Raw genomic sequence first — 26,648 nt, 5'->3', positions numbered from 1 at the left:
AACCTTTCCTTCTGCAAAGCTCCGCGGTGAAAAACCAACTTTTTCGATTTGCTAAACTTGCTGCGTCATAGCTTGCCCCGCCGTTGTTTTACGCAGTATAAGTCGGTTGACAGCATTTTTATGATGGAAAAAACTTTCTCAGTCGTTTCGAAAACAAATTGGAAGCTTATCTTTACAATTTCATTCTCGCTTGCGACACCTTTCTCCCAAAAGCTCGAGACCGTACGAGCAAAAGTTATGATTGTCATGATTATCTCATCATTGTTGCTTAAACTACTAGGCACTCTCATGGTTATCATGGTCTTTTGGCGATGCGTTCCGATGACGTAGCGATTTGCATTGTTGCAGGGACAGTTTTTTTCCCGGTAACTGAAAAATTCCCTTTTATGGGGGATCGATTGATAAATGACCGTGCAATTTGTGTCAAAACAGTCTCAACAGGACAAAACCATGATGAATTGTCGCGAAGATCATTTTCCAGCCAGGTGCATTTTAGAGCACAAAACAGCTCGCTTGCGACACTTTTCTCCCAAAAGCTCGAGACCGTACGAGCAAAAGTTATGATTGTCATGATTATCTCATCATTGTTGCTTAAACTACTAGGCACGCTCATGATTATCATGGTCTTTTGGTGATGGGTTCCGATGACGTAGCGATTTGCATTGTTGCAGGGACAGTTTTTTCCCGGTAACTGAAAAATTCCCTTTTATGGGGGATCGATTGATAAATGACCGTGCAATTTGTGTCAAAACAGTCTCAACAGGACAAAACCATGATAAATTGACCCGAAGATCATTTTCCAGCCAGGTGCATTTTAGAGCACACGGTTGGAAAGAAAGGTTTGGAAAAAGAAGTCTGTTTCTCACAATGGACCCTTGATTTTGGACGCAATTTTCACTGTGAGTATTGTTTATTCTTTTCGCTTATGTTTCTGCACCTTGCCCTGCCATTTTTCTAACAAAACGCCCTGCCCCTGCCGCGAAATATTTAATAGTCGCCCCTTTATTGAATACTATGTTTCTGTTGCTCTTTTATTAGCTACAACATTGAATTTACCGTCTGTTCTTCTGCTGTTTTTGCAGGACAGTGTCGAGAACACGATTTGAATACCTTTCCTAAATTGAATATTCATCAGGTTAGTGCGTTTGTTTTCGGCGTTATTTTCATCCCTTTTCGTTTATCTACGTTTCAAAATAGAGGTATTTTATATTTTATTATTTATCAATTTGTGCAACGAATTCTCAGCGAATTGTGACGCCTAGATTCAGGAAATTCAAACTTTATAGGACAGTTTTGCCTGACGAGTTGCGAACGACGATCAAGCTACGCCCCCTTTGTGATGTGACCCCATTGTCTGCAAGGTCGTTATTGGGGAAACTTTTTGTGAGTGCGGGTCGTTAACGATCATTAGTGACGCAACGATTAGGAACCTTGATCTTCGATATCGACATTTGATTTTGGTAAACTTGCTGCGTCACAGTTTTCATTTCGGCTATTCTTGGATTTTTGCAGGACATACCCGTTGCAGATTGACCAAAGTATTGTAAAAGATATTCTCATCCAGCTTCATTTTTGATATAGAAGATCTCTTGGTGTTTTACTTTGTTTATACTCAAATTTTGTTTCGCGTTTCTTTATATAAATACGTTGAATGAATTCTTAACGAAAAGCCAAGTGTTTATTTAGAAAAATTAAATTTTTCAATGCAGTTTTTCGTCTGTTGCGAATGCCGGTGAAGTTACGCCTCCTCCTAACCCTCGCGATTGATTGATTGCTTTCGCGATATTTTCTACGAATTTTTGCTGCCCCTTTTTGTTTAAATATTCATGCTACACCCTTAGTGACAAGATTTAGTAGAGTTTTTGTAAACTTCATGTTGCCCTCATCGTGGTATAGAAATTTAATAACTTTTTCAATACATTTTTCCGTCTATTGCAAATGCCGGTGAAGTTACGCCTCCCTAACCCCTCACAGTTGATTGATTGCTTTTGCGATATTTTCATGCATTGAAAGCTGCCCTTTTTGTCAAAATAATCATTCTGCTCCTTTTTTGTACGTGTTTTTCTACCACTTTTAGACCAATTTTACAACTGCTAAGCAATTTTTCCAGCCATTTCCATTTCGACATGGAAACATGCTTTAATGAATTGTTTCTACGCGTACACTAGCGCTGAAATTTAATAACCATTATTCCTCTTCTTTTCAGGGCATTTGTGAGACGTTTTGACACCACAATTTGAATGAAAGACATTTCTTCTTTGGCCTTTGTTTCGTTGTAATTTGATTGATTTAGAGGATCTTTGTATGTTTATTGTAAAGTTGAAGGATGATTCAAGATTTTGCATCCTGCTCTCAAATAGTTTCAGCGATTGATAGGACCCCTATTTCATAGATTTTCATACCCTACTTCCAATTGGTTTTTTTACGAGGATGTTTATGAAACACACGGTTCCCTCATTGCACTTTAACAGAGTTTGCCCCCTATGCGTTATAAACATCTATTAGATTTTGCTTTAAATGTGCTATTTAACTTTGGAGGATCCTCAACTCTAGCCATTTATTGTTACCAATCTTGCAATTGGTTTTTTACGAGGATGTTGGTGAAATACACGCCTCCCTCATTGTGATATATTTGAGGGTTTGCCTCATATATTTTGAAAACATCAGATTTTAGATTTTGCTTTAGTTATGGATTTTATTTTGAGGATTCTCCACTCTAGGGTTGGCTCACCAATAGTAACTATTAATTGTTGTTGTTTTCAAAATTAGCAAACATTTTGATAATTATTATGATGATGAAGTAAATATTTGTTTTTCTGCTAGAAATCTGCCATTGAACACAAGTTAGGATAGTTGATAATCAGTCAAGTTTTATAGCATGATAAAAAGTCCTCAAAAATGAAACATTAGTGGAAGTGCTCAAAAATGAAACATTTGTGGAACTATATATATTCTCTTTTGGCAATATTTTAGACACAGGTATTAAGTAAAATTCATATAAAGATTAATTTATTTTCAAATTTGGTCGGGGTGAAGAGGAAATAGATAAATGACTTTGCTGGATGCCTCTTCGTGAAAATATCGAAATTTGACCTTCTCCATATAAAATGGAGGTCGGGGGCAACCAAAAAGTCTATTGCTTTACCAAATTTGAAGGCCTCATCCATTGGTATTAAAATGTCAAAACGAGGCGGAAACGCCCGAGCTGATATTAACACACCACCTAGCAACAATGAAATCACGTGATTTGAATCAGAAAGGAAGATTCTGTTGAAAGTAGCTAGATATATGTGAACTGTACCAAAAATAGCGTTAACATGATTATAATCTCGAAAAATCATCTGACCTATAGACAATTAATTGACAAGGTCTTAGTAGTACATTTAAAACGAACACCACCAACCTCTCCAACAGTTGAATGGTTACCAAATTGCTTTTATTTGGCAAATAAATTAATTAATTGAGTCCTGGATGATAGACCTACTTATAATACGTACAGTAACAAGTTTCCCACATGAAACGCAATAATTAGGCTAGGCTAACCAGGGTCGCAATTTAAGATGCCTGGGTATTGTCAGAAATTGTTGTATGAAAGAACCGTTTCCACAACATCAAACCTACTGTGCACGTGAAGAACGTTGAAGCTACCAATAAATATCGTTTAATTGCCTAAAAATAAACTACAGAATGTTTGAAGCACACGGAAACAGCAAAATCACACCTTTGATAATCTACTGAGTTATTGATTTAAACTTTAACTGCTCTCTCACGCTTTTCCTTCACCAATTTAGCAACCACCTTCACTCTAATAACAAATTATGTAAAAAATCCTTCCCTAATACTGCAATTTTTCAATAATGTCCTTTCGCCTCACAATACATATATTCTGCTGTCTTCTGAGACCCATTTCAAGTTTCTCTCAAAATGGCAAACGAGCAGGCCCCAATGGTGACTGCTCAATACTCATTCGATTTGGTCCATGTTACATAAAAAATATGTCATAAGTTCCCACACTTTATCTAAATAGACTACAATCCACTGAAAAGTTTCTACTGAATGTTATTGTAAATAGACTACAATCCTCCATAAAGTGTTTACTTAATGCTATTGATATTTATTATTATGGAATGGAAGTAAACTAGCCTTTCTTGGCGACCCCGCCAAAGCGGGGTCTCGCAAGGCCCATCTGGCCTGAGTTTCCATTCTTGACGACCCCGCCAAAGCGGGGTCTGGGTGGCCCGCCGGCCCGCGACAGCCCGAGCCAGTGGACCGCCGGCCCGCAGCACGCCCAGCCAGTGGACCGCCGGCCCGCGGCCCGCCCAGCCAGTGGACCGCCGACCCGCGACACGCCCAGCCAGTGGACCGCCGGCCCCCGACATGCCCAGCCAGTGGACCGCCGGCCCGCGACACACCGAGCAAGTGACCCGCAAGCCCCCGCCTAACCCTAGGAGCAAATTAGCAAAGAACGAACTAACGCCATCCCCAACACACAAAAACCCCTCACACAAACCCCCAACACACACGACCCCAACACACACGACCCCAACACACATGACGTGCCCCCCGCAGAGGCGTGGCTCCCGCACAAAAGAGGCTCACGCCAAAAAGAGGCTGTGCCTGCTCCCCCGCAGAGGCTGCAAGAACCACGCCCTCTCCCATCACAAAATTCTTCCTCAAAAAAAAGTGCAAAAAACACTCGCACTCCTGCAGAATTCAGCGAAAAAATCACTCGCGCTCCTACGCGATTTTTACTCGCACGACTGTCACAGGCGCTAGAGGGCGGGGACCTTTTTTTCCCCTCTCCTCCCCGCCCTCTAGCGCCTGTGACAGGAGTGCGAGTAAAAATCGCGTAGGAGCGCGAGTGATTTTTTCGCTGAATTCTGCAGGAGTGCGAGTGTTTTTTGCACTTTTTTTTTAGGAAGAATTTTGTGATGGGAGAGGGCGTGGTTCTTGCAGCCTCTGCGGGGGAGCAGGCACAGCCTCTTTTTGGCGTGAGCCTCTTTTGTGCGGGAGCCACGCCTCTGCGGGGGGCACGTCATGTGTGTTGGGGTCGTGTGTGTTGGGGTCGTGTGTGTTGGGGGTTTGTGTGAGGGGTTTTTGTGTGTTGGGGATGGCGTTAGTTCGTTCTTTGCTAATTTGCTCCTAGGGTTAGGCGGGGGCTTGCGGGTCACTTGCTCGGTGTGTCGCGGGCCGGCGGTCCACTGGCTGGGCATGTCGGGGGCCGGCGGTCCACTGGCTGGGCGTGTCGCGGGTCGGCGGTCCACTGGCTGGGCGGGCCGCGGGCCGGCGGTCCACTGTCTTCTCTACAATAATACTAATGTGCGGATATGCAAATGAGCTCGCTCCGTTGATATCGGTCCGATTACATCTGATATCGGTCCGTTCCCATCGAAAGTTCTTGCACGAACTCCGCAAAAACTGCTACACCCCTTGAACTGAGCTTCGGTAGTTCGGTTCCTCTGGGGTTGCGATTGTGTGGAAAGGTCTCGAATCTTCGTTTGCTCGCTTCCCTCGCTCCGAATTTGCGACGTGTCTTCTCTCAATGGGCCTTGCTCAACGAGGCCATTTTCTTTGCTAACGCTTCGCTCTCTTTGTTTGTCTTTTCAAAGACTTTTTCTAGCGTTTTCCTGGATGTTTTGAAAACGTCGATTGTCATCCAGTCAGTAGTTGTTGATTGAAAACCTTGACCTTTGATTCTAAAGCGAATATCCCTTTTCATCCCTAACTTTTTTGAAAGAGATCGAGTACCTTTTCAAAGGATTTTTCAAAACATTTCCTCCCTCCCTTTGATGGGTAAAATACTGGCTTTTGCGTTCGCGTTTCTAAAGGTTCTTTCTCTCTCTTTTCTCTTGCTCTCTACAAAAAGTTTCAAAACTTCTTCCTCCAGCAACCCTTCAATTTGAACGGAGGCTTTTCAAATTCGTTTTGCTTTCCACAAAGAAGCTACTGTGTGCCGATAATTTCGGTGATTTGGAATTGGATAAATCTACGTGCACTGCTGCTTGGCATTCCTTTTCGAACTCGAAGCGGTTGTCGACGGTCGTGTTCTGTGCTACAGTGCTACAGCTACAGCTACAGGTGAGTCTCGCTAGCTTTTTCTAAACTTTTCGCCGTCATTTTCCTTTCCTTTTTATCGATCGATCGATTAAAACCCCGTTTGTTATTATTTCGTTTGCAAGAGCCATGTAATTCGTGCTTCTGACGATCTTCCTTTTCTTCGCTTTAGTAGCTACGCACACTGCTGCCCGTTTTTTGGTTTTGCAATGGCTGCTGGCTGTTCCACTTCTTCACTGGTATCAGAATCGATGGCATGCGAATACAAGTAAGCGTTGTTGTTCTTACGTGTTTTCGATATTACTTTTTTCAAATGATTTTGTGCTCATTTCGATGAAATTACACTAAAAACCGGCTGCTAGACCCCCGCTGCGAACGAAAACTTTTTACCTCTTCTCGTGGTTTTGTGCTTAAAGGAAACTGGATTGGCTTTATTGCAATCAAAGTATGAAGAATTGTGGTAGATCTTTCCTGCTGTTTATTCTTGATGCAAGAAAATTTGATTTTCATAGGAAACCCGTTGTAATGCGAATTTTGTAATCCCGCCAGCCCCCAACTTTTTATGTCTAACGAGAATCCTTTGCAGAAATTTTTCCTAACCGCCTTCCTTTTTTGTAGATAAACGATCGGATTCGCTGTCTTTTTGGTACAACAAGTGGGTGTTTTTCGATTAAAATTTCACTTTTTGTGCGATTTTCCCGCTGAAAAAAATGGGATTTGCCTGCCTCTTGAGTGAAAATTATTTCTAGCTTTTTGAGAGCATTTTTGGAATTGTAAAAAAATCATCCTAGAAACCATTTCAAATGACTTTATGCTTAATTGATGAAATTACACTAAAAACCGGTTGCTTACTGCTATACCCCCGCCGCGAACGGCGAATTTCTACCTCATTTCGTGGTTTTGTACTGAAAGGAAGCTGGATTGTTACGGTAGATTGTGCCTGCATCATTTTCGGAATTGTAAATTAATCATTCTAGAAACCATTTCAAATGACTTTATGCTTATTTGGGTGAAATTACACTAAAAACCGGTTGCTTAATGCTAGACCCCCGCCGCGAACGGCGAATTTCTACCTCATTTCGTGGTTTTGTACTGAAAGGAAGCTGGATTGTTACGGTAGATTGTGCCTGCATCATTTTCGGAATTGTAAATTAATCTTTCTAGAAACCATTTCAAATGACTTTATGCTTATTTGGGTGAAATTACACTAAAAACAGGTTGCTGAAAGGAGACGCTAGACCCGTCACGAACGTTTTTCTCTTAATGTTTTACCTCTTCGCAGTTTTGTAATTCAAGGAAAATAGATTTGCTGTATTGCTCGCTTAACGAGAACTATTTCAAATGATTTTATGCTTAATTTGATGAAATTACACTAAAAACCGGTTGCTTACTGCTAGACCCCCGCCGCAAACGGCGAATTTCTACCTCATTTCGTGGTTTTGTACTGAAAGGAAGCTGGATTGTTACGGTAGATTGTGCCTGCATCATTTTGGGAATTGTAAATTAATCATTCTAGAAACCATTTCAAATGACTTTATGCTTATTTGGGTGAAATTACACTAAAAACCGGTTGCTGAAAGGAGTCGCTAGACCCGCCACGAACGTGTTTCTCTGATTTTTTTTACCTCGCGTAGTTTTCTGCTTATAAGAATATGGATTGGCTGTATATCGATTTCTTTGAAACGTGCTTTCATTAACCATGGAATAACATCTTCATTAATCTTTTTGTTCTTCATCTAGATCAAAGAGCGTTTCAAGCAATAATTACGACGCAGACGTGATTCTCGGACCTTCGAAACGAAATTTATGGCATTTATGCTGGCGTTAAATCAAACGATGAAACAAGAAAAAACTTGACTGTGGAGAAAAGGACTAAAATTGTATAATATAGATTAGCTGTTGTCCGTAAATTGTATTTTGTTAATTTGTTGTTAGAGTAAGATTCCTTTCTGATGCACGAAACTTGGCTGTTTTTTATCTTTCTATTTCTTAACTGCTTTGTTCCTGCAGTGTTTCAAAAGCTAATTGTGACGAAGATGTGATATGTGGACCTCAAATGTATAGAACTGCGTAATAACTCTATAACTCTTTGGAGTTTAGAAGAGGAGTCATTAATTCTTAAGAAATTTTTAGATGATATATATCTAAACGAGCACCATGGACCAATAACGGCTAACAGGAATTTATTGTTGGAAAACTTTAATGTTTGATTCAAAATAAACAGAGGAAGTTTAAAGGTGGCCCCAAATTATACCTTAAAACAGCATCACAAGTGAACAAGAATTGAACGAAATGCTCTGATAAAGATATTCATGTTGGATTCAAAATGAGCATTACAGCTTTAAGAATGGCCTTAGAAAATATTTTCAAGCGCCCTATAAGTCGACGAGGGCTAAGAATGTATGATTGGAAAACTCAAAAATTTGTTTATGACTAAATAGGAGAAATTATAGGATTAACTCATGAAAATGATGGGGGCTGGCAGAAGTATGTAGCTGTCAAGTTTAAAGTAGAATTCAGAATATTAAACAAAGCTTTTAGATAAGCCTGCAAGATATTTAAACGAGCACCACGATTCACCGAGAGATAAAAGAAGATGCAAACTTTAAAACATTGCAATTAGAATAAGCAGTAGAAATAAAGAGGGTAACCCGTGAAAGTATTTAAACGAGGACCCCAATTAGATCGTGGCTTACAAAATGTATTGAAGCAACTTTCTGTATTGTCTTGATATTGCAACCGTTTATGTATCAAATTGATATGCACATTTTAATAAACGGAAGAGTAGCTCCCAGTAAATCCCGCTCTTCGGGCACCCTATGGCCCCAAAATCGGATAGTAAGATTAGCCTCTGAAAGTCAAGAGTGCTATTAACCTTGATTTCAAAGGGGTTCAGATGGTGATGAAAGCTATGATATTGCTAAGTGGTAATCGTAATAATCGAGGAACTACTCATTGGATTGGTTCTATTAGGAATTTCGCAAGTATGGGTATCTGGAGCCAGCAAGTAATTAAGTTTGGGTTTACTTTTCTAAAAGGATTTACTGAATTACAATCAAGGTAACAAAGCATTATCTTCCTACAGAAAAGAAGCTCTTATCTCAATAGGGTTGTTGCTGCAAGTAAATAATACTTTGTCCTCGAGCAATTATTTCCTGCTCTTGCCAATAGTATATGCTACTCACAGTAGGCGTGACTATGGATTGGTTTAATTATGTTTGTCTTTTGTCATGTTTAGAATGTGCTTGCCTGCTTGCTGTATGATATTACACTTTTTGCTTGCATTCCTTATTAAATTCAAAGAATGTAGGAGGGCATTGTTTTTTTATTCTCATTTTCAGGATAGATTCAATTTTAATTTTATTTGTCAGAGGAGTAAACAGATAAGTAAAGTTGGGAAGTCTTACCATGAAATTTTATGGAAAATTAAAACACAAGACTTAGGGGGTAACCCATCAAAATATCTAAACGAGGAACACGAATAGACCTGGGCTGCAAATGTTTTGAAGCAACTTTCAATTAACGGAAGACTAGCTCCCCTACGAAGCCCGCTACGCGGGCTTGCCAGTGACCCTACGGTCGAGTACATAGATTAGCCTCGGAAAAGACAAGAATTTTCTTAAAACCCCCTGTGAATGATAGTAAAATCAGCCTCGGCAAAGACAAGAATTCTGTCGAAGCCCCCTATGAGTATGCAGATTAGCCTCGGACAAGACAAGAGGTGTATCAACCTCGATTTGAAAAAAATTAGCTCCGCACAGGTCACGTGATAAAAAAATTACTCGCACTCCTGTGACTATCGCTAGGAAGGGGGGAGCCTCTACCCTTCTCTATTTCAGGCGACCCCCTGACTAGCGATAGTCACAGGAGTGCGAGTAATTTTTTTATCACGTGACCTGTGCGGAGCTAATTTTTTTCAAATCGAGGTTGATACACCTCTTGTCTTGTCCGAGGCTAATCTGCATACTCATAGGGGGCTTCGACAGAATTCTTGTCTTTGCCGAGGCTGATTTTACTATCATTCACAGGGGGTTTTAAGAAAATTCTTGTCTTTTCCGAGGCTAATCTATGTACTCGACCGTAGGGTCACTGGCAAGCCCGCGTAGCGGGCTTCGTAGGGGAGCTAGTCTCTAATACTAAGATGCCTATATGCAAATGAAGGGCAAGCAGCGGTGAACACGGTCCGAGGTACTCAAAGCCTGTTCGGACGAGATCGGATTTTCCGCCTCCTCGAAACGTCCCGCTTTGCCCTGCTCTCCACCCCGTCCGTCGACGTCGCCCTGCAGCTGGGCTTTCTTTTTCGATCTGTTTCGGTTTTCCTCCTCGAAAGTCCTGAATACAAACTTTTTTTCGGCGGAAGTTGCCTTGCTTGCGGACCTAATTGCCTCTCCGGAGAAAGGGTTACATGGGGTCGTTAAGCGTGTTAGGCTTTGTCAGCGAGGTCATTAACCGCCACCTCTTTGTGCCGAGGGCAATTATCTCCGCAGAGTTGCGCTGCCAAGGCTTTGCTAATCACCATCGATTTTTTTGGCACGAAAACGGTGCTGCGTCACAGCTCGCTTCTCCTTTCTGGATGGAAGTTTCGATTCGAAATTTTGGGAATCAAAACCGGTCGAATGCGACACCTTTCTCCCAAAAACTCGAGACCGTACGAGCAAAAGTTATGATTGTCATGATCATCGCCTGTACATCGCTGTACAGTACATCACTGTACGAGTCCTTTGTGTTCGAGCTCTGGCTCGATCGTGATTGGTCGAAATTTGATCGTTATCAGTGCTAAGAATGCGATCTCATTGTCTAAACTGAGCGCTCATGGTTATCATGCTCAAATTGAGCTGTACTTTTTCATCACGTGTCCATTTTTGCAAAGCTAACCAAATCATCCTGTCCGAGCTGAGTGGGGGTACGGGCCCCGCGACCCTGGAATAGACTGCGACAAAGAATTGGCCGCTCCGCCCACAAAAATCAACAAGAATTCTCTTTTCACATGCACTCAGCACAAATAGAACAGCCAATTGATAAAGTTTCACGAAATCAAAAAATATAGATGTCAACCCCTTAAAAAACTCCGTGATTTTCAAAAGGGCGTTGGGTTTAAATGAAAAGCATAATAGCTTTAATGGACAGTTTTAAATTGACTAGAGCAGCGTAAACGACAAACTTAGCAAAAATCCTGTCCGTGTGGGGGTACGAGCCCCCCGACCTCTTCATAGGCAACAAAGCACTGCCCGGTCGCAAAAAGTTACAAGAATGTCCTATTCGCATGGACTCAGCACAAAAAGAACAGCCATGTGATTAACCTTTAGATTGGGAAGGGGCCCCTCGATGAAAATGAGCATCATCGGTCGAGAAAACGAATTTCCAACGTAGGTCGCCATGAAAGACGCCATTTTCAATTTGGCGTCATGAAAGCATTACCACAACAACAAAGCATTGCAATTTTTACTTGGAACAAAATACACTGATTGTACCAAAAACAGACAAGACAGGATTAGGAATATCGAGGTGGGACACTGAGCATTCCAAAACATACTTTTGAAATTAACACAGACGTAGAAAATGCCGAAATTTTTGAAAATAAAACTTTTCAAGAAAGTTTGTTTTGGTTGCGGACGATTCAGGATGTTTCCCTTCATGATAAAACTACAGCATCGATGCGAGATCATTATGCGTCAACTTGATTGTCAATGAAAGCATTACCACAACAAGCAAAGCATTGCAATTTTTACTTGGAACAAAATACACTGATTGTACCAAAAACAGACAAGACAGGATTAGGAATATCAAGGTGGGACACTGAGCATTCCAAAACATACTTTTGAAATTAACACGGACGTAGAAAATGCCGAAATTTTTTAAAATAAAACTTTTCAAGAAAGTTTGTTTTGGTTGCAGACGATTCAGGATGTTTCCCTTCATGATAAAACTACAGCATCGATGCGAGATCATTATGCGTCAACTTGATTGTCAGTGCGGGTCGTTAACGATACTTAGCTACGCATTAACCTTTCCTTCTGCAAAGCTCCAAGGTGGCAAGCCAACTTTTTGATTCGCTAAACTTGCTGCGTCATAGCTTACCCCGCCGTTGTTTTAGGCATTATAAGTCGGTTGACGGCATTTTTATGATGGAAAATACTTTCTTAGTCGTATCGAAAAAAAATTTGAAGCTTATCTTTATAATTTCGTTTTGTTTGATTGCGAAGGGTCCAGTAAGTTTCCCTTCTTATAAAACTATAGAATTGAGGCGAGATCATTAAGCGTCAACTTGATTGTCAGTGCGGGTCGTTAGTGATACTTAGCTACCCATTAACTGTTCCTTCTACAAAGTTCCACAGTGGAAAGATAACTTTTTCGATTTGCTAAAACTTGCTGCGTCACAGCTTACCCCGCCGTTGTATTAGGGATAAAAAAATGAATAGACGGCATTTTCATGATGCAAAAATGCCCTCAGTCCTTTCCAAACCAAACTGAAAGCTTATCCCTAAAAAAGTATTTTTCGATGATATGGCATCATGATTATGTTTATTTTCATACTTAGGGACTCTTTTTCTATTGAGGGTCGCTTTTATTAAGAAGGGCGATATTCACTCATACAAACGTCCTTAATTCGAGCCAAACGGGCCATAATCTTGCTCAAAGTTTTATTAAACGATAACGGATTAATAAAATCGCTAACAATAAAGAACCCCTCTATATCACTGATCCAGCTAAAAGTTAAAAAGCATTTATTAAGATAAACAATTATTTTTTAATTAAGCATAAAACAAAGAAATATAGCGCATATTCCCTACATTTAAAAAAGGACAAACAGTGGCACTCTCAGTAATAAACCACCCTCTCTAAAAACTCTCTCAAAATCTATGGCCACTTGCCAAACGGCAAAGCAATGCTCCACAGCTAATCGCACTTCATTGCATTCGGTCAGATATCTGAGCACTTGGCACAGACAGAGCCATTATATTTATTATTGCTCATTATACATGAGGAAACAATGCTACTCAGTCCCTTGCATTGAATGACCTTAGGTCCAGATATCTGGGCACTTGGCACAGACAAAGCCGTTACATTTATTATTGCTCATTATACATGAGGAAACAATGCTACTCACTCCCTTGCATTGAATGACCTTAGGTCCAGATATCTGGGCTCTTGGCACAGACAAAGCCGTTACATTTATTATTGCTCATTATACATGAGGAAACAGTGATACCCAGCCCTTCCAGTGAATGACCTTAGGTCTAGATATCTGGGCACTTGGCTCATTAGAGACATGAATGACCTTAGGTCTACATATCTGGGCACTTGGCTCATTAGAGACATGTCAATCAATTGCTCATTCACAACATCTCAAATACAGTTATTTGGCAAAATTCATTTATAGACCGAGGCTTTGAGCATTCACCTACTTATAATCCGTACAGTAATAAGCCTCCCACATTAAACCCAATAATTAGGCTACGCGACGAAGCATAGGAATTTAGATCAATCTCATACATCCAGTATCGAGTAGATTTGTTAGGGTCCAGCAATTCGATCCCAATTGAACGTTTTTAACGAAAATACACCCCCATTCATTCGAATTTCTTTACTTTTGAACAAATAAGAAGAGGTTCTAGAAATTTTATTTTTTTAAATATAACATCATCAATACCAAAAGTTGCATCAAGAGAGGTTTTCAAACCAGGCTTTATTTGAAAAAGTCCTCCGACATTTTTCACCTGATGCCAAACGAGGTCCCCGAAACATGAAATTAGTGCCCTTACGAAAAAATACTACTATTAATCCAATTTAGTCTTGGTCAAAACCTCTGAGGGGGAAATATAAAATATTGTCCTTTCGAACAGAGAATTGCCGATTTTTAAACTCACCACCTTTTTGCAAAACAACTTCAGACTCCCTTTGGAAAAAAAAATAATGGCGATACCAGTAACCAAAATTCTCAGTCCCCTATTAAGAAATTGGAAGCTCCTACAGCATAAATTTCAAAGTTTGATTAAACCATAAAAGATTGGCAAAATCATTAACAAGAAAGCTCTCCTAAAGATCATTCATCTAATCAAAATTAAAAAAATTTTTATTGATAAAAAAATCATTTTCTAAGGGAGCATAAAACAAAGAAATATTGCCAATATTCCCTAAATTTAAAAAAGAGAAAAATCAAGGCATTTTCAGCAATAAACCACCCTCTCTAAAAACTCTCTCAAAATGCAAAGGCACTCGGAAAAGAACGAAGCAATGTTCAACAGCGAATCGCACTTAATTATATTTGGTCCAGATATGTAGGCACTTGGCACAGTCAAAGCCATTACATTTATTATTGCTCATTATACACGAGGAAACAATGCTACCCAGCCCTTGCAGTGAATGACCTTAGGTCCAGATATCTGGGCACTTGGCACAGACAAAGCCATTATATCTCTTATTGCTCATTATGAATAAGGAAACAATGCTATTCGGGCCCATGCAGTGATTGACATTAGGTCCAGATATGTGGGCACTTGGCACAGACAAAGCCTTTACATTTATTATTGCTCATTTTACATGAGGAAACAATGTTACTCAGTCCCTTGCAGTGAATGACCTTAGGTCCACATATCTGGGCACTTGGCTCACTAGAGACATGTCAATCAATTGCTCATTTACAACGTCTCAAATACAGTTATTTGGCAAAATTCATTTATAGATTGAGGCTTTGATCATTCACCGACTTTTAATCCGTACAGTAATAAGCCCTCCTAAAGATCACTCATCAAATTAAAAAATTAAAAATGCCTTCGTGAAGAAAAATAGTTACTTCTTAAGGAAGCATAAAACAAAGAAATATTGCAGATATTTCCCACATTTAAAAAAACAAACGATGGCAATCTCAGTAATAAACCACCCTCTCTAAAAACTCCCTCAAAATGTATGGGCACTTTGCAAACGCCAAAACAATACTCCGCAGCAAATCGCGCGAAAATTACATTTGCTCTAGATATCTTGGCAATAGGAACATACAAAGCAACCATATTTATTATCCCTCATTATAAATGAAAGAGCAGTGCCACTCAAGACCTTGGAGTGAATGACATTAGCTCTAGATATCTGCCCACCCTGCTCACTAGACACGTGTCAATCATAATTTTTTATTAATATCGTCTCATTATAAATATTATTTTAATTGCAAGAGACTCTCCCTACATTTGAAAATAATCACTTCCAAATACGATACACTTCACCACATACAGTAGAACATTTGATCCTTGCCCAAATACATCTCAATAAATTAAAATTTTGAACTACGTCCTTATTTATAGTCATTGATATTTTTTGCCTTTTTATGGAAGGGAGACTAGCCTTTCTTGGAGAACCCGCCAAGGCGGGTTCTTGCAAGCCCCTATACCCGAAACTTTTTTCCATTCTTGGAGAGCCCGCCAAAGCGGGCTCTGGGTGGACCGCCGGCCCGCGGCACGCCGAGCCAGTGGACCGCCGGCCGCGGCACGCCGAGCCAGTGGACCGCCGGCCGCGGCACGCCCACCCAGTGACCCGCAAAACCCCCCAAAGCCGAGATGCAAATTAGCAAAGAACGAACTAACGCCATGCCCAACACACAAAACCCCCCTCACACAAAACCCCAACACACACGGCTTCGCCCCCCGCAGAGGCGTGCCCCCCGCAAAGGCGTGACTCTCGCACAAAAGAGGCTCCCGCCAAAGAGAGGCTGTGGCGTGCTCCAACGCAGAGGCCGCGACAACCACGCCCTCTGCCATCACAAAATTTTTCCTCAAAAAAATGTGCAAAAAACACTCGCACTCCTGCAGAATTCAGCGCAAAAATCACTCGCGCTCCTACGCGATTTTTACTCGCACGACTGTCACAGGCGCTAGAGGGCGGGGACCTTTTATTCCCCCTCTCCTCCCCGCCCTCTAGCGCCTGTGACAGGAGTGCGAGTAAAAATCGCGTAGGAGCGCGAGTGATTTTTGCGCTGAATTCTGCAGGAGTGCGAGTGTTTTTTGCACATTTTTTTGAGGAAAAATTTTGTGATGGCAGAGGGCGTGGTTGTCGCAGCCTCTGCGTTGGAGCACGCCACAGCCTCTCTTTGGCGGGAGCCTCTTTTGTGCGAGAGTCACGCCTTTGCGGGGGGCACGCCTCTGCGGGGGGCGAAGCCGTGTGTGTTGGGGTTTTGTGTGAGGGGGGTTTTGTGTGTTGGGCATGGCGTTAGTTCGTTCTTTGCTAATTTGCATCTCGGCTTTGGGGGGTTTTGCGGGTCACTGGGTGGGCGTGCCGCGGCCGGCGGTCCACTGGCTCGGCGTGCCGCGGCCGGCGGTCCACTGGCTCGGCGTGCCGCGGGCCGGCGGTCCACCCATTCTAATACTAAGATGCCTATATGCAAATGAAGGGCAAGCAGCGGTGAACACGGTCCGAGGTACTCAAAGCCTGTTCGGACGAGATCGGATTTTCCGCCTCCTCGAAACGTCCCGCTTTGCCCTGCTCTCCACCCCGTCCGTCGACGTCGCCCTGCAGCTGGGCTTTCTTTTTCGATCTGTTTCGGTTTTCCTCCTCGAAAGTCCTGAATACAAACTTTTTTTCGGCGGAAGTTGCCTTGCTTGCGGACCTAATTGCCTCTCCGGAGAAAGGGTTACATGGGGTCGTTAAGCGTGTTAGGCTTTGTCAGCGAGGTCATTAACCGCCACCTCTTTGTGCCGAGGGCAATTATCTCCGCAGAGTTGCGCTGCCAAGGCTTTGCTAATCACCATCGATTTTTTTGGCACGAAAACGGTGCTGCGTCACAGCTCGCTTCTCCTTTCTGGATGGAAGTTTCGATTCGAAATTTTGGGAATCAAAACCGGTCGAATGCGACACCTTTCTCCCAAAAACTCGAGACCGTACGAGCAAAAGTTATGATTGTCATGATCATCGCCTGTACATCGCTGTACAGTACATCACTGTACGAGTCCTTTGTGTTCGAGCTCTGGCTCGATCGTGATTGGTCGAAATTTGATCGTTATCAGTGCTAAGAATGCGATCTCATTGTCTAAACTGAGCGCTCATGGTTATCATGCTCAAATTGAGCTGTACTTTTTCATCACGTGTCCATTTTTGCAAAGCTAACCAAATCATCCTGTCCGAGCTGAGTGGGGGTACGGGCCCCGCGACCCTGGAATAGACTGCGACAAAGAATTGGCCGCTCCGCCCACAAAAATCAACAAGAATTCTCTTTTCACATGCACTCAGCACAAATAGAACAGCCAATTGATAAAGTTTCACGAAATCAAAAAATATAGATGTCAACCCCTTAAAAAACTCCGTGATTTTCAAAAGGGCGTTGGGTTTAAATGAAAAGCATAATAGCTTTAATGGACAGTTTTAAATTGACTAGAGCAGCGTAAACGACAAACTTAGCAAAAATCCTGTCCGTGTGGGGGTACGAGCCCCCCGACCTCTTCATAGGCAACAAAGCACTGCCCGGTCGCAAAAAGTTACAAGAATGTCCTATTCGCATGGACTCAGCACAAAAAGAACAGCCATGTGATTAACCTTTAGATTGGGAAGGGGCCCCTCGATGAAAATGAGCATCATCGGTCGAGAAAACGAATTTCCAACGTAGGTCGCCATGAAAGACGCCATTTTCAATTTGGCGTCATGAAAGCATTACCACAACAACAAAGCATTGCAATTTTTACTTGGAACAAAATACACTGATTGTACCAAAAACAGACAAGACAGGATTAGGAATATCGAGGTGGGACACTGAGCATTCCAAAACATACTTTTGAAATTAACACAGACGTAGAAAATGCCGAAATTTTTGAAAATAAAACTTTTCAAGAAAGTTTGTTTTGGTTGCGGACGATTCAGGATGTTTCCCTTCATGATAAAACTACAGCATCGATGCGAGATCATTATGCGTCAACTTGATTGTCAATGAAAGCATTACCACAACAAGCAAAGCATTGCAATTTTTACTTGGAACAAAATACACTGATTGTACCAAAAACAGACAAGACAGGATTAGGAATATCAAGGTGGGACACTGAGCATTCCAAAACATACTTTTGAAATTAACACGGACGTAGAAAATGCCGAAATTTTTTAAAATAAAACTTTTCAAGAAAGTTTGTTTTGGTTGCAGACGATTCAGGATGTTTCCCTTCATGATAAAACTACAGCATCGATGCGAGATCATTATGCGTCAACTTGATTGTCAGTGCGGGTCGTTAACGATACTTAGCTACGCATTAACCTTTCCTTCTGCAAAGCTCCAAGGTGGCAAGCCAACTTTTTGATTCGCTAAACTTGCTGCGTCATAGCTTACCCCGCCGTTGTTTTAGGCATTATAAGTCGGTTGACGGCATTTTTATGATGGAAAATACTTTCTTAGTCGTATCGAAAAAAAATTTGAAGCTTATCTTTATAATTTCGTTTTGTTTGATTGCGAAGGGTCCAGTAAGTTTCCCTTCTTATAAAACTATAGAATTGAGGCGAGATCATTAAGCGTCAACTTGATTGTCAGTGCGGGTCGTTAGTGATACTTAGCTACCCATTAACTGTTCCTTCTACAAAGTTCCACAGTGGAAAGATAACTTTTTCGATTTGCTAAAACTTGCTGCGTCACAGCTTACCCCGCCGTTGTATTAGGGATAAAAAAATGAATAGACGGCATTTTCATGATGCAAAAATGCCCTCAGTCCTTTCCAAACCAAACTGAAAGCTTATCCCTAAAAAAGTATTTTTCGATGATATGGCATCATGATTATGTTTATTTTCATACTTAGGGACTCTTTTTCTATTGAGGGTCGCTTTTATTAAGAAGGGCGATATTCACTCATACAAACGTCCTTAATTCGAGCCAAACGGGCCATAATCTTGCTCAAAGTTTTATTAAACGATAACGGATTAATAAAATCGCTAACAATAAAGAACCCCTCTATATCACTGATCCAGCTAAAAGTTAAAAAGCATTTATTAAGATAAACAATTATTTTTTAATTAAGCATAAAACAAAGAAATATAGCGCATATTCCCTACATTTAAAAAAGGACAAACAGTGGCACTCTCAGTAATAAACCACCCTCTCTAAAAACTCTCTCAAAATCTATGGCCACTTGCCAAACGGCAAAGCAATGCTCCACAGCTAATCGCACTTCATTGCATTCGGTCAGATATCTGAGCACTTGGCACAGACAGAGCCATTATATTTATTATTGCTCATTATACATGAGGAAACAATGCTACTCAGTCCCTTGCATTGAATGACCTTAGGTCCAGATATCTGGGCACTTGGCACAGACAAAGCCGTTACATTTATTATTGCTCATTATACATGAGGAAACAATGCTACTCACTCCCTTGCATTGAATGACCTTAGGTCCAGATATCTGGGCTCTTGGCACAGACAAAGCCGTTACATTTATTATTGCTCATTATACATGAGGAAACAGTGATACCCAGCCCTTCCAGTGAATGACCTTAGGTCTAGATATCTGGGCACTTGGCTCATTAGAGACATGAATGACCTTAGGTCTACATATCTGGGCACTTGGCTCATTAGAGACATGTCAATCAATTGCTCATTCACAACATCTCAAATACAGTTATTTGGCAAAATTCATTTATAGACCGAGGCTTTGAGCATTCACCTACTTATAATCCGTACAGTAATAAGCCTCCCACATTAAACCCAATAATTAGGCTACGCGACGAAGCATAGGAATTTAGATCAATCTCATACATCCAGTATCGAGTAGATTTGTTAGGGTCCAGCAATTCGATCCCAATTGAACGTTTTTAACGAAAATACACCCCCATTCATTCGAATTTCTTTACTTTTGAACAAATAAGAAGAGGTTCTAGAAATTTTATTTTTTTAAATATAACATCATCAATACCAAAAGTTGCATCAAGAGAGGTTTTCAAACCAGGCTTTATTTGAAAAAGTCCTCCGACATTTTTCACCTGATGCCAAACGAGGTCCCCGAAACATGAAATTAGTGCCCTTACGAAAAAATACTACTATTAATCCAATTTAGTCTTGGTCAAAACCTCTGAGGGGGAAATATAAAATATTGTCCTTTCGAACAGAGAATTGCCGATTTTTAAACTCACCACCTTTTTGCAAAACAACTTCAGACTCCCTTTGGAAAAAAAAATAATGGCGATACCAGTAACCAAAATTCTCAGTCCCCTATTAAGAAATTGGAAGCTCCTACAGCATAAATTTCAAAGTTTGATTAAACCATAAAAGATTGGCAAAATCATTAACAAGAAAGCTCTCCTAAAGATCATTCATCTAATCAAAATTAAAAAAATTTTTATTGATAAAAAAATCATTTTCTAAGGGAGCATAAAACAAAGAAATATTGCCAATATTCCCTAAATTTAAAAAAGAGAAAAATCAAGGCATTTTCAGCAATAAACCACCCTCTCTAAAAACTCTCTCAAAATGCAAAGGCACTCGGAAAAGAACGAAGCAATGTTCAACAGCGAATCGCACTTAATTATATTTGGTCCAGATATGTAGGCACTTGGCACAGTCAAAGCCATTACATTTATTATTGCTCATTATACACGAGGAAACAATGCTACCCAGCCCTTGCAGTGAATGACCTTAGGTCCAGATATCTGGGCACTTGGCACAGACAAAGCCATTATATCTCTTATTGCTCATTATGAATAAGGAAACAATGCTATTCGGGCCCATGCAGTGATTGACATTAGGTCCAGATATGTGGGCACTTGGCACAGACAAAGCCTTTACATTTATTATTGCTCATTTTACATGAGGAAACAATGTTACTCAGTCCCTTGCAGTGAATGACCTTAGGTCCACATATCTGGGCACTTGGCTCACTAGAGACATGTCAATCAATTGCTCATTTACAACGTCTCAAATACAGTTATTTGGCAAAATTCATTTATAGATTGAGGCTTTGATCATTCACCGACTTTTAATCCGTACAGTAATAAGCCCTCCTAAAGATCACTCATCAAATTAAAAAATTAAAAATGCCTTCGTGAAGAAAAATAGTTACTTCTTAAGGAAGCATAAAACAAAGAAATATTGCAGATATTTCCCACATTTAAAAAAACAAACGATGGCAATCTCAGTAATAAACCACCCTCTCTAAAAACTCCCTCAAAATGTATGGGCACTTTGCAAACGCCAAAACAATACTCCGCAGCAAATCGCGCGAAAATTACATTTGCTCTAGATATCTTGGCAATAGGAACATACAAAGCAACCATATTTATTATCCCTCATTATAAATGAAAGAGCAGTGCCACTCAAGACCTTGGAGTGAATGACATTAGCTCTAGATATCTGCCCACCCTGCTCACTAGACACGTGTCAATCATAATTTTTTATTAATATCGTCTCATTATAAATATTATTTTAATTGCAAGAGACTCTCCCTACATTTGAAAATAATCACTTCCAAATACGATACACTTCACCACATACAGTAGAACATTTGATCCTTGCCCAAATACATCTCAATAAATTAAAATTTTGAACTACGTCCTTATTTATAGTCATTGATATTTTTTGCCTTTTTATGGAAGGGAGACTAGCCTTTCTTGGAGAACCCGCCAAGGCGGGTTCTTGCAAGCCCCTATACCCGAAACTTTTTTCCATTCTTGGAGAGCCCGCCAAAGCGGGCTCTGGGTGGACCGCCGGCCCGCGGCACGCCGAGCCAGTGGACCGCCGGCCGCGGCACGCCGAGCCAGTGGACCGCCGGCCGCGGCACGCCCACCCAGTGACCCGCAAAACCCCCCAAAGCCGAGATGCAAATTAGCAAAGAACGAACTAACGCCATGCCCAACACACAAAACCCCCCTCACACAAAACCCCAACACACACGGCTTCGCCCCCCGCAGAGGCGTGCCCCCCGCAAAGGCGTGACTCTCGCACAAAAGAGGCTCCCGCCAAAGAGAGGCTGTGGCGTGCTCCAACGCAGAGGCCGCGACAACCACGCCCTCTGCCATCACAAAATTTTTCCTCAAAAAAATGTGCAAAAAACACTCGCACTCCTGCAGAATTCAGCGCAAAAATCACTCGCGCTCCTACGCGATTTTTACTCGCACGACTGTCACAGGCGCTAGAGGGCGGGGACCTTTTATTCCCCCTCTCCTCCCCGCCCTCTAGCGCCTGTGACAGGAGTGCGAGTAAAAATCGCGTAGGAGCGCGAGTGATTTTTGCGCTGAATTCTGCAGGAGTGCGAGTGTTTTTTGCACATTTTTTTGAGGAAAAATTTTGTGATGGCAGAGGGCGTGGTTGTCGCAGCCTCTGCGTTGGAGCACGCCACAGCCTCTCTTTGGCGGGAGCCTCTTTTGTGCGAGAGTCACGCCTTTGCGGGGGGCACGCCTCTGCGGGGGGCGAAGCCGTGTGTGTTGGGGTTTTGTGTGAGGGGGGTTTTGTGTGTTGGGCATGGCGTTAGTTCGTTCTTTGCTAATTTGCATCTCGGCTTTGGGGGGTTTTGCGGGTCACTGGGTGGGCGTGCCGCGGCCGGCGGTCCACTGGCTCGGCGTGCCGCGGCCGGCGGTCCACTGGCTCGGCGTGCCGCGGGCCGGCGGTCCACCCAGATCTCAATATACTAAAATCCTACTATGCAAATTAGCTTCGAAACAACGAATGTGCTACTATGCAAATGAGGGGCACGGAAATCTGCACACGGTCTCACCCACTCGACGCCTCTTCGAACGAGATCGGTTTCGAGGCCTCCTCGAAACGTCCCGCTTTTTCCTCCGTTCGATCCCGTCCGTCGACGTGAGTCTGCAGCTGGCCTTCGATTTTCGATTCGGTCCCGTCTTCCTGCCTGAAAATCCTCGAAACAAACTTTTTCTAGGCGGAAGTTGCCTTGCTTGCGGACCTGATTGCCTCTCCGGAGAAAAGGTTACGTCGGGTCGTTAAGCGTGTTAGGCTTTGTCAGCGAGGTCGTTAAACGCCACCTCTTTGTGCCGAGGGCAATTATCTCCGCAGAGTTACTCTGCCAAGGCTCTGCTAATCACCATCGATTTTTTTGGCACCAAAAACGGTGCTGCGTCACAGCTCGGTTCTCCCTTCTGGATGCGAGTTTCGATTCGAATTTTTGGGAATCAAAACCGGTCGAATGCGACACCTTTCTCCCAAAAACTCAGCATCGTACGAGCAAAAGTTATGATTGTCATGATTTTGCCCTGTACTGTAATGTACAGTACAGCAGTGTACGAATCCTTTGTGTTAGGACTCTGGCTCGACCGTGATTGGTCGAAAGTTTGATCGTTATAAGTACTAAGAATGCGATCTCATTGTTTAAACTAGACGCTCATGCTTATCATGTTCGAATTTAGCTGTACCACTACTTTTTACATTACGTGTCCGTTCTCTTTGCCATCTTTGTTTACTTGGTGAAATCGAAAAAATAAATGTCAAACCCTCGAAAAACTTCTTCCTGATTTTTTATAAGGGGCGTTGGATTTAAATGAAAATCACACAGAAAAGAAAAATTAAGCTAACCAAATCCTGTCCGAGTGGGGGTACGGGCCCCGCCATCCCGCCATCCCCCATCATTGTAACAAAGAATTGAAAGCTCAATAAAATCAACAAGAATTTCCTATCCACATGCACTTCACTGAGCATTCCAAACATACGATTGAAGTTAACACGGACGTAAAAATGCCGAAATTTTCGAAAATTAAACTTTACAAGAAAGTTTGTTTTGGTTGCGGACGATTCAGGATGTTTCCCTTCCTAATCAAACTAAAGCATTGATGCGAGATCATTAAGTGGCAACCTGATTGTCAGTGCGGATCGTTAGCGATCATTAACCTTTCCTTCTGCAAAGCTCCGCGGTGAAAAACCAACTTTTTCGATTTGCTAAACTTGCTGCGTCATAGCTTGCCCCGCCGTTGTTTTACGCAGTATAAGTCGGTTGACAGCATTTTTATGATGGAAAAAACTTTCTTAGTCGTTTCGAAAACAAATTGGAAGCTTATCTTTACAATTTCATTTTGTTTGATTGCGAAGGATGCAGGACCTTTCCCTTCTTGATCAAACTATACAATTGAGGCGCGATCATTAAGCGTCAACCTGATTGTCACTGCGGGACGTTAGCGATACTTAGGTACCCATTAACCGTTCTTTCTTGAAAGAACCACGGTGGAAAGACAACTTTTCTGATTTGCTAAACTTGCTGCGTCATAGCTTGCCCCGGCGTTGTTTTAGGCATAAAAAATGACTAGACTTCATTTTCATGAAGCAAAAATTGCCTTTAGTCATTTCGAAAACAAACTGAAAGCTTATCTTTAAAAATATTGCAAGAAAACCTTGCTGCGTCACAGCTCGGTTCTCCCTTCTGGATGGAAGTTTTGATTCGAGGTTTTTTTGGAATCGAAACAGCTCGCTTGCGACACCTTTCTCCCAAAAGCTCGAGACCGTACGAGCAAAAGTTATGATTGTCATGATTATCTCATCATTGTTGCTTAAACTAGGCACTCACATGGTTATCATGGTCTTTTGGCGATACGTTCCGATGACCTAGCGATTTGCATTGTTGCAGGGACAGTTTTTTTCCCGGTAACTGAAAAACTCCCTTTTATGGGGGATCGATTGATAAATGACCGTGCAATTTGTGTCAAAACAGTCTCAACAGGACAAAACCATGATGAATTGTCGCGAAGATCATTTTCCAGCCAGGTGCATTTTAGAGCACACGGTTGGAAAGAAAGGTTTGGAAAAAGAAGTCGACATGTTTCTCACAATGGACCCTTGATTTTGGACGCAGTTTTCACTGTGAGTATTGTTTATTCTTTTCGCTCATGTTTCTGTACCTTGCCCTGCCATTTTTCTAACAGTTTTGCCTGACGAGTTGCGAACGACGATCAAGCTACGCCCCCTTTGTGATGTGACCCCATTGTCTGCAAGGTCGTTATTGGGGAAACTTTTTGTGAGTGCGGGTCGTTAACGATCATTAGTGACGCACCGATTAGGAACCTTGATCTTCGATATCGACATTTGATTTTGGTAAACTTGCTGCGTCACAGTTTTCATTTCGGCTATTCTTGGATTTTTGCAGGACATACCCGTTGCAGATTGACCAAAGTATTGTAAACATATTATCACCCAGTTTCATCACACGGTAAGCGATTTTTGATATAGAAGATCTCTTGGTGTTTTACTTTGTTTATACTCAAATTTTGTTTCGCGTTTCTTTATATAAATACGTTGAATGAATTCTTAACGAAAAGCCAAGTGTTTATTTAGAAAAATTAAATTTTTCAATGCAGTTTTTCGTCTGTTGCGAATGCCGGTGAAGTTACGCCTCCTCCTAACCCTCGCGATTGATTGATTGCTTTCGCGATATTTTCTACGAATTTTTGCTGCCCCTTTTTGTTTAAATATTCATGCTACACCCTTAGTGACAAGATTTAGTAGAGTTTTTGTAAACTTCATGTTGCCCTCATCGTGGTATAGAAATTTAATAACTTTTTCAATACATTTTTCCATCTATTGCAAATGCCGGTGAAGTTACGCCTCCCTAACCCCTCACAGTTGATTGATTGCTTTTGCGATATTTTCATGCATTGAAAGCTGCCCTTTTTGTCAAAATAATCATTCTGCTCCTTTTTTGTACGTGTTTTTCTACCACTTTTAGACCAATTTTACAACTGCTAAGCAATTTTTCCAGCCATTTCCATTTCGACATGGAAACATGCTTTAATGAATTGTTTCTACGCGTACACTAGCGCTGAAATTTAATAACCATTATTCCTCTTCTTTTCAGGGCATTTGTGAGACGTTTTGACACCACAATTTGAATGAAAGACATTTCTTCTTTGGCCTTTGTTTCGTTGTAATTTGATTGATTTAGAGGATCTTTGTATGTTTATTGTAAAGTTGAAGGATGATTCAAGATTTTGCATCCTGCTCTCAAATAGTTTCAGCGATTGATAGGACCCCTATTTCATAGATTTTCATACCCTACTTCCAATTGGTTTTTTTACGAGGATGTTTATGAAACACACGGTTCCCTCATTGCACTTTAACAGAGTTTGCCCCCTATGCGTTATAAACATCTATTAGATTTTGCTTTAAATGTCCTATTTAATTTTGGAGGATCCTCAACTCTAGCCATTTATTGTTAGCAATCTTGCAATTGGTTTTTTACGAGGATGTTGGTGAAATACACGCCTCCCTCATTGTGATATATTTGAGGGTTTGCCTCATCTATTTTGAAAACATCAGATTTTAGATTTTGCTTCAGTTATGGATTTTGTTTTCAGGATTCTCCACTCTAGGGTTGGCACACCAATAGTAACTATTAATTGTTGTTGTTTTCAAAATTAGCAAACATTTTGATAATTATTATGATGATGAAGTAAATATTTGTTTTTCTGCTAGAAATCTGCCATTGAACACAAGTTAGGATAGTTGATAATCAGTCAAGTTTTATAGCATGATAAAAAGTCCTCAAAAATGAAACATTAGTGGAACTATATATATTCTCTTTCGGCAATATTTTAGACACAGGTATTAAGTAAAATTCATATAAAGATTAATTTATTTTCAAATTTGGTCGGGGTGAAGAGAAAATAGATAAATGACTTTGCTGGATGCCTCTTCGTGAAAATATCGA

The 26,648-nt window shown here is 41.3% G+C and overlaps 2 long non-coding RNA genes across 3 annotated transcripts; both read left to right on the top strand.

The window, feature by feature from the left end:
• The first annotated feature begins 770 nt into the window (after nucleotides 1–770).
• Nucleotides 771–26,414, top strand: LOC135691467 (uncharacterized). Of its 2 annotated transcripts, XR_010516752.2 has the most exons (4): nucleotides 771–899; nucleotides 1,083–1,135; nucleotides 25,089–25,151; nucleotides 25,797–26,414. It is a non-coding gene; the product is annotated as an uncharacterized LOC135691467 (long non-coding RNA). The 2 variants fall into 2 exon arrangements; XR_016145246.1 differs by lacking the exons at nucleotides 771–899; nucleotides 1,083–1,135 and adding an exon at nucleotides 23,005–24,805 and having other exon boundaries at nucleotides 25,797–26,413.
• LOC148957350 (uncharacterized) lies at nucleotides 5,303–8,016 on the top strand. The gene is made up of 4 exons (XR_016145248.1): nucleotides 5,303–6,078; nucleotides 6,227–6,322; nucleotides 6,673–6,709; nucleotides 7,795–8,016. It is a non-coding gene; the product is annotated as an uncharacterized LOC148957350 (long non-coding RNA).
• Nucleotides 26,415–26,648: the final 234 nt, after the last annotated feature.

The sequence above is a fragment of the Rhopilema esculentum genome, unplaced genomic scaffold, assembly GCF_057945365.1.
Source record: "Rhopilema esculentum isolate cy_ngs unplaced genomic scaffold, ASM5794536v1 HiC_scaffold_32, whole genome shotgun sequence".
Lineage (NCBI taxonomy): Eukaryota > Metazoa > Cnidaria > Scyphozoa > Rhizostomeae > Rhizostomatidae > Rhopilema > Rhopilema esculentum.
Note: the sequence above shows the minus strand (reverse complement) of the source record. Positions and strands in the feature narration are given on the sequence as shown.